Below are 12,997 nucleotides of genomic sequence, written 5' to 3' on the forward strand. Positions count from 1 at the left end.
CCTAATTCAATTTTCCTTTGGCAATTATGATTTTAATTTTTAAAAATGCATTAAATTAATGGATCTAATGTAATAAACTGAACATAAATGTTGTCTGTATTACTTTTTGTGTTTTCAACTTATTTTTTTATTATCTAGTTATTGTTTTCATCGACGGAACGTTCTATTGCTTGACATATATTTCTCTCGAAAAATCGAATAACTATTGTGAAAAAAAGAACAAGAGTTCAGTTTATGCGACGATATTTTAATGAAATATAATGATAAAACTTTATTATCGCTCGAATACAGTGAAATGTTTATTATATTTTTTTATTATAATCATTATTTAATGATTAAAGAATACAGTGAAATGTTTATAATCTTTTTATTATAATCATTATTTAATTATTAAAGAATAAACTTAAATAACAACATAACTGCTTTTTAACACGAAAAAACGTGTTTATCGTGAAAATATGTTTCACGAAATCGAAATCTTCATCGAATATTTTCTGCCTTTATTTTAATTACGCTATGATTACACTATATGTTATCAACAAAATGGACAGTTTATTTTTGTTTCTTTTTAATAAAAAAAATTGATATATGAAATCATTTCGTGCATTTCGTAAATGCATGAATGAGTGTATTCTGGTCTAAATCCGAATGGCATATTTATGTGTTTTCAACTCTGTTTTAATCACTCTTTTTTTTACTGGTGGTCTTATATTTGTATCGAAAAGATTTTGTTTTTATTATTAATTTTGCACGCAATCAATAATCATATGTAATGAAACCTCTCAACGTTGAGATGAAATGTATTTTATGTGTGTGACTTTTTTCTTTCTTTTTACCTTTTTTTTAACTTTTTATCCTAAAAGAATCGTAGTATGAATCAACATGTTGCAACTGAAATTAGCTTGTCTAGGGAGTCATATAATACTTGTACTGGTTTATTAGTGAATGTGTAAATATAGAACCGACTGGATTCGAACTTGGCACACACAAGATGTTAATCCGTGTCGTTACACACTTAGCCATCGTCATCTCCTTGAGGTGTATCTTAGTGTCTTTGACTTTGATCTTGTAATGAATAAGAACACACACACACACACACACACACACACACACACATATATATATATATTTAATTATTGGAATTCTTTTTGAAATGAGTAATTTATATACTTTTTTATTTGCCGACTATTATCCTCATCTTTATAGTTGTTGCGTAACGACGTTTCGGCCAACTATTCCTCTGCTCTCGTCGGGTTGTTAAACGCGTCGTGATAGGAATGCTTAATCTTCAACTGCCTTCCATAGTTGTTGTCGTCTTACGACGTTTTGGCCAACTAATCCTCTGGTCGGATTTGGGTAGGATTGAAACCGTTATCTTCAGACAATGCTTATCTGGAACTGTAGAGATTCAATGTCTCTGCCCACGGGCCCTGAAAAGGGCGATCAAGGTTGGTCTTATAAACCTTTTTTTTCTATTCCTATTCCCTCGCGGTTAACAACTTGACGAAGGCCAGAGAAATAGTTGGCCGAAATGTCGTTACGCAACAACTATACAAAATGAGGGTAATAGTCCGCAAATTGTTTTATTTTCTTTCTTTTTTTTTTTTCTCAGTGTGCCATTAGTTCTCTTCATTTTTCTCTCAAGGGAGTGAAGAATAGCCCACTTTTGAAATCTTTTGTTTCAATAGAAAAAATATGCGCGAAAATATGCACATATCGTTTGAACTTTTTTGTCATTTTTTATTCCATTTCATAGTGTGTATTCTTCTACCAATTTTCTTTCGAAAATGTCTACGTTGATATAATAAATTGGAGATAGGAAAGAGACTACAACGGTTCCATGCGGAAGTGTTGTTTACAAACAAATTCAGAATAAAGAACACGTGTTTATTGAAAACAATCACAAAATGCAATCTCCTGTTTAATTATGGTGCAAATATGAAGTGAACTTAGGAGGAAAGCTAAAGAGTTCCATTTCTGCTTATTTATGATCTTTAACAATATATTCGGAATGAAATAAAGTATTTTACGAATTTCTCAAACTAAGCGACGTAACTCGGGGAATGATTGACGCTTCCCGATCACGATATGTTAAACTTTTATGTTTTTTCTTCCGGTAAGATTTGAAAGCTAGTGGACACAGAATGAATGTTCTCATCCTTATCTGAAATGGCGATGCAATAATTTAGCATAAAAGCATCTAATGCCTTTCTCTCTTTGTCTCTGTTTTCCCCTCTTTCTCTCTCTCTCTCTCTCTCTTTCTCTCTCTTAATTGAGTGTATAACTATATAGGTCTTTCTCTCCCTATGTATGCAATTGACATCTGAGTATGTTATGAATAAAACTTCTAAAGAAAAGACGTGTGTCCCGTAATTGTATCAAGTGATGATAACACGCACGTGTCCCAGCAATCGATTTCATATATAGCATATTTTGTTAGGCTCGACATTTCTTCCTCAGTAAACAAACTCCCTAGACGCCGTTGTCGTTTCACATAAAGTAGAGCCTGAAAACGGTTACGAAACAATAATTATATCTGTATTTCTTTGTAATGAATATATTTCATTTTTAATATATCTGCCGTCATATACACGTATGCATGCACACAGCCATGTATAGACTTTGTCTCTGCTGTTTTCAATTGATATCAGAGTATGTTTTCATGCAAATAATATTTCTGTCCAAACAAAAGACTATCTTTTTAACTCTTTCCCCGGGGAAGGCAGGGATGTACACTTTTGGAAAATTTTATTTCACTAGAAAAAATATACATGTGTGAAAATGTGTACATACTACTTGGTTATTTGAATTATTCTTTATTCCTCCCATATTTTAGATTTCTTTGTCAATTTCTTGAACATTGGAAACTAGAAGTAAATACGCATCAATCAACATGGTACAACTTTGTAAATTACCTTCATTCTATTGACACAATTTATAAGGTTCTTTTTTTATATTACTACTATGAACTCAATTGGATTCGATCGCGGTACACTCAGATTATCAGTTAGTGTCGTTATCTACATGACTATCGTACTTTTCCATTTAAATCCTTATTAAATTAGATATTTTCTGTCTTTATTTTTAAATGCTAGTTGTCTCTGCGGATAATATAACCAACCAAATACGTTAACTTATCAAGAATATTATTTGTGTGTGTGTTTTTTTTAACTCTACAACATAACATTAGTTATTAGGTTGGTGCAAAAATAATGTTGCTTTTTGACGTTCAAGTTCATATCAAAAGACGACATTAATTTTGCATCAATCTAATACCTATCCATGTTTGTTGTTCTGCTTGAATCATATATTTAACGATTCACGCATATTTCTATAAAGGAATTTGCAGATTTCTCTGCTCAGAAAAAATTCATTAATTGCTTGTAAAATGTTTTATTTAATACAATAATTACATGTACGGACGATTGGTGATTCTAGTAAAAGTATGTACAAATATTTGTATCTGCCGAGTACATTGCAATACACTCCACAGAATATTAAACTACAACGTATAATACTTGTTTAAAGTTTAAATATCACATGATATGTTCGTTTATCGTCTCTTAAGTTTTAACATTTTTTTAATGTCAAGTTTAAATATGTGCTAATACTTTGTGGTCTACACGAAAAAAAAATATCTAATAGATATTTAAAAATTCCACAAATACTTCATTGATTAAATTTAAAATATAATTAGTAAATTTCTCTATCTTTTGAAAAAAAAAAACTCATAAGCAGGGCACAAATACCTATCAGGCCTTATTTGATTAATTTTCTGTAATTTACTGATCCATAATTAAGAGAATCGAATGCTGTGTAATTTAAGAGGTGAATGATCGGGAGTATAATAGACTAGATGATGTACCCAGTATTACACGTGACTTTTAATTCCTTTAAAAATGAAGTAAAAACAAAACAGACAGAAACGGAGATATGTGCATGCGAATATTATGTTTTTATTAGACAGTTCGATTCTTATCAGTAAAAAAAAATAGTCGAGCTGAGATCGGAACCAAAACCTAAATACAGTGAGTCAAGTACGATAATCACTAGGCCAGCTTGACACGGACTTTAAAAAGTGTTTTCAAACATACTTATTCTTAACATATGAACGATTCACGCATGCACAATCGTGAAGCAGTTGACAAAAAAAAGAGAAAAATCCAATGCCCTCCTAAGTATTACTTTTATTTTGACCCCTGAACAGGCTTTTTTTCAGGATGCAAACCAATTAAAAGTTTTCCACATGTCTAAATACCCTATATACCAAATTTAAAGTCTGTGGATCAAAATTTCGTTGAGTATATAGGTTGAAAATTGTCCTCACACACATACATTCTCACTTATATATATATATATATATATATATATATATATATATATATATATATATATATATATATATGTATGAGATTAGCTGCAAATGTTAGCACACTTGTCAGGATTCCGACGAGATTCTCATCCCAGTGACACTCGGAATAAAATGAAAACTTTCCAGTTGGCCGATCGTCATCTCATGATGAAAATTAGATTATGTCATGTCCCTCTTCTCTAACATTCCTCTGAAAGGGTTTTCGCACGTGAACGCTTACCTAGACCCCCCACCGTGGAAGAGATTTCTGGCAAGATATTGGGGATTTGGGGCGCGTCAATGCAGAACAACAGGAGAGTTATGTGTAGCGAGGGTGTCGCGGGGATTCCGACCACACTAGTGGCACGTCGAATGATGCGCTTCGTGTGAGCTGTGGAACATATCCAATGTTTTTTGTTTTTTTTCTGTATGACCATCTAATGTCAGTGGGTTATTTATTTGGTGAAAGTGCACACACGTTTTGCGATAATCTTTTCAACTTTATCGATGCAGTTTAACAGTTCCCAAGAAGACTCGATAAGAAGGATCGTAAATCGCTAACATATGTTAACAAGCTGGGTTTTTAAGGTGCTTTGTCAAAAAATTTCAGTTAATATTTGAATCATTTTTGGAGGGAATGAATATTTTCTCTCTATATATAACGTTGAATACCTGCGTGCATATATGTATGATTGTGTGTGTGTGTGTGTGTGTGTGTGTGTGTGTGTGTGTGTGTGTGCTCTTTGTGTATTTTTGTAGAAAAATAAAGTTTATAGAATTTACCTATATAATATTTGACGGGGGAGACGATGGAAATGTTGTCGAATCTAAGTGCAACCCTGACAGGTTTGTGAAGACATAACCACTTGGAACTTCAAATATATCGATTGTTTAAAAAAAATTAAATCCTATGAATAAAATTTGTTCTAAAAAATTATGGAAATGGACCCAAATGTTTCTTATTTTGATAACATTCATATCATGTGTTTATACATACACACCCGACCCCCCCATATATATGTGTGTCTTTTTCGAAGAAGACAACCTAAGTTGTTCCAAATACTTACGTTATCCTCTGTGTGAAGAATATCGACCTGTGCGTTCTAATTAAATTTCAGCAATTTATCCTGAATTTGTTCGTTAATAAAGATGTGGGAATTGCTGACGTTTCCCAGTTCATACAGATCTTAAAAGAGTCTATTCTTTTAGAGTAAAGACGGATTGAGTTGTACTCTGAAAACAGTGAGAGGACGCTAGCAACAAATGTGACGAAACAAAAACATTTCGAAATCTAGGATTAAGTACTGTTGCAACATCTGAGCTTGTGCACCAACCAGTCGCCCTTCTCCCCCTCCCCTCACTCACTTGCTCTCGCTCTCGCTTAGACAGTACGCAACAAAGAATTTCTAGTCTAATAAGTATCGCATTGTCTGCCAGGTTCCAGCTCTTTTCGAATCGTCGCAAGTTTTTTTACGAGCACATTCACGAAATATGGACCGATGAATTAAACATAAGTATCTCATGTCCCATCACACCAACAGCAAAAGTCATTTTTTTTTTCAATGTAAAGGTCCGTCGATACCGGAAGTTTTTTAATCTATTTTTTTTTTCTTTGGACGATTTGCTTTTGGAATTCTTTACGAGTTCCTTGCTTGCCTGACCGTATTAACATGCAAACATTTAAATTTAATGTAGACAAGCGTCATGTTAGCCTTCAACTGCGCACATAGTTTGTCTCTTTTAAATCTGGCCCCTATCACAGTATGTTCCCTTACGAACTTAATGCTATTGTGTCCCATCAATTTTAATACCCCCAACCAATTTGACGAAGACCAAAACCCTACCCCTTCACACTAGAGCAACAGATACTGGAAATCTTTCTCATATAATAGCTTTTTCCTCGGATCACTTGACCTTGAAACCTTCTTACTGTTTCCCGAACTGTATCAACGTAAAAATTGTAAAATGTAATGTCAACAAATATCCTACTGCACAGTTGCATACTTAGGATGCTTGCTATAAATTTATCACTTATCATTGGCAATGTGTTTTTTTTTTGTTTTTTTTTGGTAAGACGATAGGCAAACAAAATGATAACACATAAGTGAGACTAAAAATACAGTTGCAAATTGTTTAGAACTTACACCCTGTCATGGCTGACGGAACGGGAGTATTCTACCATGTGGATTAAATAAAGTATACTATTCAAATTTTCGTGCAAATTCTTTAGCTTGCCCCAAATATTCCTGAGTTCGTCAATATAGATCTGAAGAAGGCCGAAGGTTTCATCGAAAATAACACCCAAGACTAGAACAGTCGTGCAAAAAATCCAATTAATACGAGGTATATATGTACAAAATTACACATGAATCGTGTCTTCTCTGATTACATTAGTTGCATTTTTACAAACAAATCCTGATTGGACAAATACAGTAACACAAATTAAGACGAATAATAAAAATAAAATCTGTTGAACATCTATTTTTTTAAACTAAGAAACATCATCCGTTTCAATCTGCCGATTCTGCTAAGATCCCAGGGAGAAAAAAAAAACAAGAATGGTTGGTAAAGTATGTCATGCCGAGATGCCTGTACTTATCCCCGGACTAAACAATTTCGACACGTGGAAAAGTTTCTCCTTGGTGCTGGCAATATCCTTTGTTCGCTCTGGCCCCCCCCCACCTCAAACTCCATATAAGACACACAGGATGCGTGGCAGACAATGAGAGTGCTAGGGAACTGAAAGACAATACAAGGCAGCTTAAACATCACCAAACGCTGTAACGCTTCAAGAAAGATCAACATATGGCGTCAGATATTCCTGCCATTATGTGAACAGACGAATTAATCGTAACTGTAATTGTGCTCACGGATGTAAGTCTGAAATACATATGTACATAGTAGGATTAAAGAGACTACGGCCTGACGAAACACGATTAAATGCTGCACGTTCCTCATCTTCAAAAATAGATAAATGAATCATAAAATCATAAAAGAGCGAACCGTTATTGGAGAAGAGAGGAAAATAACTGGAAATACGGTTTAGGATAAATAGGAGTCACGCATGCGAAACGGACACATTTTCTGTATAAGTGCTAAGGAAACCCCTATCCTTAATAAAAATTAAAAAAAACAAACAAACAAAAAAACATAAGCTAAAGTATCTTGCCCGCACAGGAACAAGTTTTACATTAGTTTGTTTATGGTGGGGTGTAATGGATAATGAAAACTAATGTATTTTGCCGAGCCGGGTTCGAATCCAGTTGCATCTATGATATTCATTTATACCATATTTGTGGGATAATTATGAACACGCACTTCCAGATTTTGGTAAAATAGCAGCTTGTGTTCGATTATTATATTTTTTTAAAAAGAATATCTTGCCCTTTTCTTTTCCAGTTTTAACAGCTAATCCTTTACTTTTCCATGTTTAAGCTTAACCATATTACTTTTCATGCTCGCATTTTCTATTGTAATATATATTAGTGTGTGTATGAATAATAGATTTTAATTCCGACAGATCTTCCAAGCAAACGCTGCTTTTTAACGGGTACGTATGCATTGTGTATACAACTACAATATTAAGTATACAGATAATAATTATCGATGGGCGGACGGAACATAGGATAATGACTTTCTAAGGAGTTGAACATCTTCCTATGAATAGAGACCAGTTTAAGTTAACGTTGTTGTTACCACTTGTTATAAAAGGCTTATATACCGTATATTTCGGCGTATAAGACGGCCGTCAGATCAGACGAGGTAAAAATTGGAGCAAATTTTAATAAATTTTCATATATCGGTTGTATAAGATAGCTACTACATCACAAAACCATGTTTGTTTAGCCTGGGCTAGAGATTGCAACACCCGGTATCTTATGAAATATTGTTTTTTTAAAAATGATGTTTTAACTTATAGGGTCGTCTTATACGCTGGAATGTACAACTTTCATTGATGATTATAATTGTCCGGGGGAGGGGGCGTAAAAACAAAGTGGAACAGTTAACAAGTGCGCGTATCACTTTCTTTAAAAACTTCTCTCTCTATTCCTCATCATATTCATAATATTCATTCCAAATCTCACTTGTTTTTCTCTCCTCTTCATGTTTCCCTCCTCGCTATTTCTACACTATATGGTCCTGAATATGACCTAAAACTATATCCAATGGTGAAGCCCCATCTTGCGGGCTTTGGGGAGTGTGGAGCCACCCTTTAATTGCATTGCTCCCAAGTCCACTCTGACCCAGAGTGGTAGTGCCTGTTAGGGTCCCAACTATGGGTTAAATAGAATGACTTAAAAAAATATACTCCATTAAAAATCATTCCTCAAAATTACTAGATTAGGCATTAAATAACCTGAAAAAGGTTGATATGCCGTAAAACAAAAACAATCAACCAACCAACCAAATCTACACTGCATATTGTTTAAAATTAGATTTCTTTAAATTTATTTTAAACGTATCTCAATATTCTATACCTCCTCCGCCGTCAAGTGGCAATGGGAGCTCTTCCGAAGACGTTTATCTTTCTTTTATACACAAATCAAGTGGAAGATGTGAGTATTTTATTCACCAACGACAGTCCTCCTGTCAATGGTTTTTAAACGCGTTTTTTAGAATGCCAACCTTACTTTCGTGTGAAGAATTCATTTACGCACTGTCTCATTTCAAAATATACACTTCTTTAACCCTAACCCACATGTTTTATATCGCTACAAGCGTAAAGAATATTCGTGTTTGATCAATTAGTGTTCAAGAATTTGCGTATAAATGTTATTTGTTTTTATTCTTATTTACCTAAAACAAGGTCTAATTCCACATTAAACAAGGTATATTGCCACTTTTCTGTAAGAGGATCTTATTTGGAAGCATGATGACAAGGGGTTATATAAAGAGATGAGGAATGTGTCCGTTGATAGATATTTAAATTCTGCATGTCAATACAGTCAGAGAAGCAGGAAACAGGGATGAAATGTCAACATCTAGCGGCCCGAGGAAATATTTTTTTTTTAGTAGCAAGATCCCTGGTATATAGGGTGCTAAACGAGTTTGTCGGGTGTATGTGCGTCGATGGGGTACAACTACGATGAGTTTGAAAAAAAAAACAACTAAAGATACGAACAGTAGCCTGAAGGATTCAAATACAATTAACCAATCCTCGTCTACAAAATGCAGAAACATAAAACACAGTTCATTAAAATACTTGTAAAATAGGCACAAAGATGCAACATTGAGGCGATGAGGTAGGAGTATAAGCTTAGTTGATAATGTGAGACCTATTAGAATCGAGACTCTTTTACAGACGCTGTCTACGAGTGAGAGACTAGATACACCAGCCCAGATGTAGCAACCATATTTAATCTATGAGCAAATTATGACCTCGTAAAGACATAGGATACTCTAAGTTATAATTGCCTACCACGGCAGAGGGAACCCAACTTCTTTTGCAGCCGCCTTTGCAATGTCCTCAATGTATTTGTTCCAGTTGATGTTGCCAAGAAATATTAAGCCGATGGGTTTGAAGGATGAAAGGGCATGACCAATTGCTCAAAAGTCTAAGTATTACATAATTTCAATTCTTGTTTACGTAACAGAACAAATCCATTCTTTTCTCGTACTATACTTCTGTATTTTGTAAAACCAAGTGAACGTAAAATTCAGTTTCTCGAAATACCTAAAGTCATGATCGGAAATACTTGTATAGTGTTGATTGTCAATCGTTACTACTATCTGTGCTCAGCCAGAATTCATCAGATAAATTGTTTCATTTACTTAATACCATTGCTTTGGAGAATTAATAATGGCAGGCATTTTTAATTTATAAAACGTTAAAATGTATTCGCATTATTTAGCCTTCATCAGATTACTGTTATCATCTTGAGTGCCCTTTTCACTAGGTTTCGGTCGATATAACCTCCGACCTTCCTCAGGTGTATCTTGTGGAACTCTAGAATTTGGACGGAATTCCGAACGGAACCATTTATTTCCTTCCGCAGTGACTCTGGGGCGTGGTGGTCAGAGTATTTGGAAAAATCAGTTGTAAAAGTGACATTCTTCTGACAGTTTATGGTTCAATTCTCAGTGTGGGCGACCGTAAAAATACATTTGCGAATTACTTAGGACCACTATCTAGTCATACTGAGGACCACTATCTAGACAGAACAAGAACATGCTACGACTGTGAAGTAAATAAATGGTTTGGTTCTGAATTCTGTCCAAGTTCGACAGAAATATTCTCGAGTTCGAGAATATACACCTAAAGAAGGTCTCATCTCAAAAATTCAGAAACGTTCAAGTGTATGTTTGAGATCTGTTTATTCTGCGACGTTATCTTCACTCTAAGATGGAGTCTGTTCTACACCTCACAACTATATCAAATACGTGTGTTTTTAGCAATGCATAAAAATGCCAGCACAATTAACTCAAGTCATTTTACCGCTTATCCCATGATCGAGGTCTTTGTTCCTGCTAGAAATTAAGTCGGACACAGAACGCGTCAACACTTGTTGGTAAGCTTATAAACAAAAGTTTCCTCAAAAGCAGCATACAACTTGTGAGAAAGAGAAATGTCTGTAAATAGATTTAGCTACATTGGGCGACTAACATCCACCTTTCCCGCCTTGAGCCGTCTACAAAACGCGTTCTATCTCGTTCAAATCTCACCGGCTAAGACCGAGAGAAAGGAAAGAGAAAAAGGATAGCCGCGCCTGAAAATGTTGTGTTTTGCGTAACTTTCGTTCGATGAAACCCCTCCGATGTCTATCCTCTCAACTAACACGTTTGCTATCATTTAGCAATACCGCTAGCACGTGTAGCTATGTAAATCCCATGTAAAAATGAAGCGGACCTACATATGTGAATCTGTGCCTGTGTGCATTCACTGCACGGGCCATGTTCGTCTATTTGTTCAGACTCTGACACCAGTCACACACACACACACACACACACACATATATATATTTAGTGGACATGGTAATTAATAAAAACTGAAGAAAGTGCTCAATACTGTTGTAGAGCAAATATGCGTTTTATTTTTTATTACCGTATTTTTCTGTTAAGTTACATTATTGTTTCGACTACACGGCCGTTTTTGTTTGTTTGTTTTTTTTTTGCCGTCTGTAGCGTTCTAAGACTTTTACAGAAAGGTTCACTATTTTGGGATGAAAGAGTGGAAAGTGAATGAGGTCAGGGGGGAGGTTTGTAGGCGACACAATAATGTAACTTAACAGAAAGATACGGTAATAAAAAATAAAACGTATATATATATTATTTTATATGTGTGTTTATATGAATTTATGCATTTGTCTATGTATATGTGTGTGACTGTTACAAGAACCCAATTTTGCCAAAGTTTGCATTTTTTGCATTTTTTTTTTTTTTGCATTTCCATACACCAAACATGGATATAAACATCCGCGTTTGGTACCTTATTTGCCTGGGTGGATTGCCTGTAGGCTGAGATTAACTGCGTCACACATACAGACATTAGGAAAATTTATAATAAGATATATATTATATTATATATATTTTTAATATATATAATATATATATTATATATACCAGCTTTCCTTATATCTTATTTATACCTGCACTTTCTACTTCATACTACTGCATGCATATATTCTTTTGCATTTATAAATTTATACCATAAGCCAGTTTTTTTGTTTCTTTAGGTTTATTATTTGGGCTCTTTTTCTTCTGATAATAAACATTTAGCTTCGAAATACCATGGTCAAAAGAGGTTCTTTTCTGATTTTCTTACTCTTTCTGATGAGTTTATTTTTATTCAACTTCGAACTCTAGATGTTTACTGCTTATAGGAATGATTACGCTTATGTGTATTGGTGACGCGAACTCAACACTATTTTTTCAAAATCCTCGATACCAGTGTAAAGTTTTATATAAATGAAATTGTGTAAACAGTGTAAGGTATGCACCTATGTATGTATATATATATGTATGTATGTATATGTATATGTATGTAAGCAGTGGTGAAGGCAACCTCTCTAATTTAAAAAACCATAAAGCGGAAGACCAGTACCCGCATTAAGCTGGTCTGCAGTTTAATTTGTTGCTGGCTATCTTGCTCTTGCTTATTGCTGGATCTCAACATTTTGAACCGAGAGAGAGACTTAGCTGTCGTACAAAGCTAAGACTCTGTAACATCATATTTGTATAGATACTCCCTCAGACATTTGGGCTCATGGATTTTAAATGTCTGAGGGAGTGGCACTCGTCTGAGAAGACGTTGCAATCATCATATATATATGTATATATATATATATATATATATATATATATACTGGTGGTATTTAAATTAGATCATATAGTAAATCAACTAAAGTTTAAGCTGCGTGTCTATGGACATAAAAATGCTTATTATCCAGAGTGCATTTTCCGAAGACTCAAATCTCATGTAGAAGTAAAGCACTACCAACTAAGCTTCTTGTAGTGATGCGAGGACGACCCTAAAATATTTCCATAGTTATTTTTCTTTTTTTTTTTACAAAATGACGTGTTTGTGAAACGCAATCTTTCGGATTCTCCAAGGAAATTATTTTCTTACTTCCTGGCGTCTGTCGTCTCGAGTGAACATGCGCACGGAAACCACATTTCTTGAAACGTCAACGTCATACAGGGATCCCC

The sequence above is a fragment of the Euprymna scolopes genome, chromosome 3, assembly GCF_053919585.1.
Source record: "Euprymna scolopes isolate OS-2025 chromosome 3, ASM5391958v1, whole genome shotgun sequence".
Taxonomy (NCBI): Eukaryota; Metazoa; Mollusca; class Cephalopoda; order Sepiida; family Sepiolidae; genus Euprymna; species Euprymna scolopes.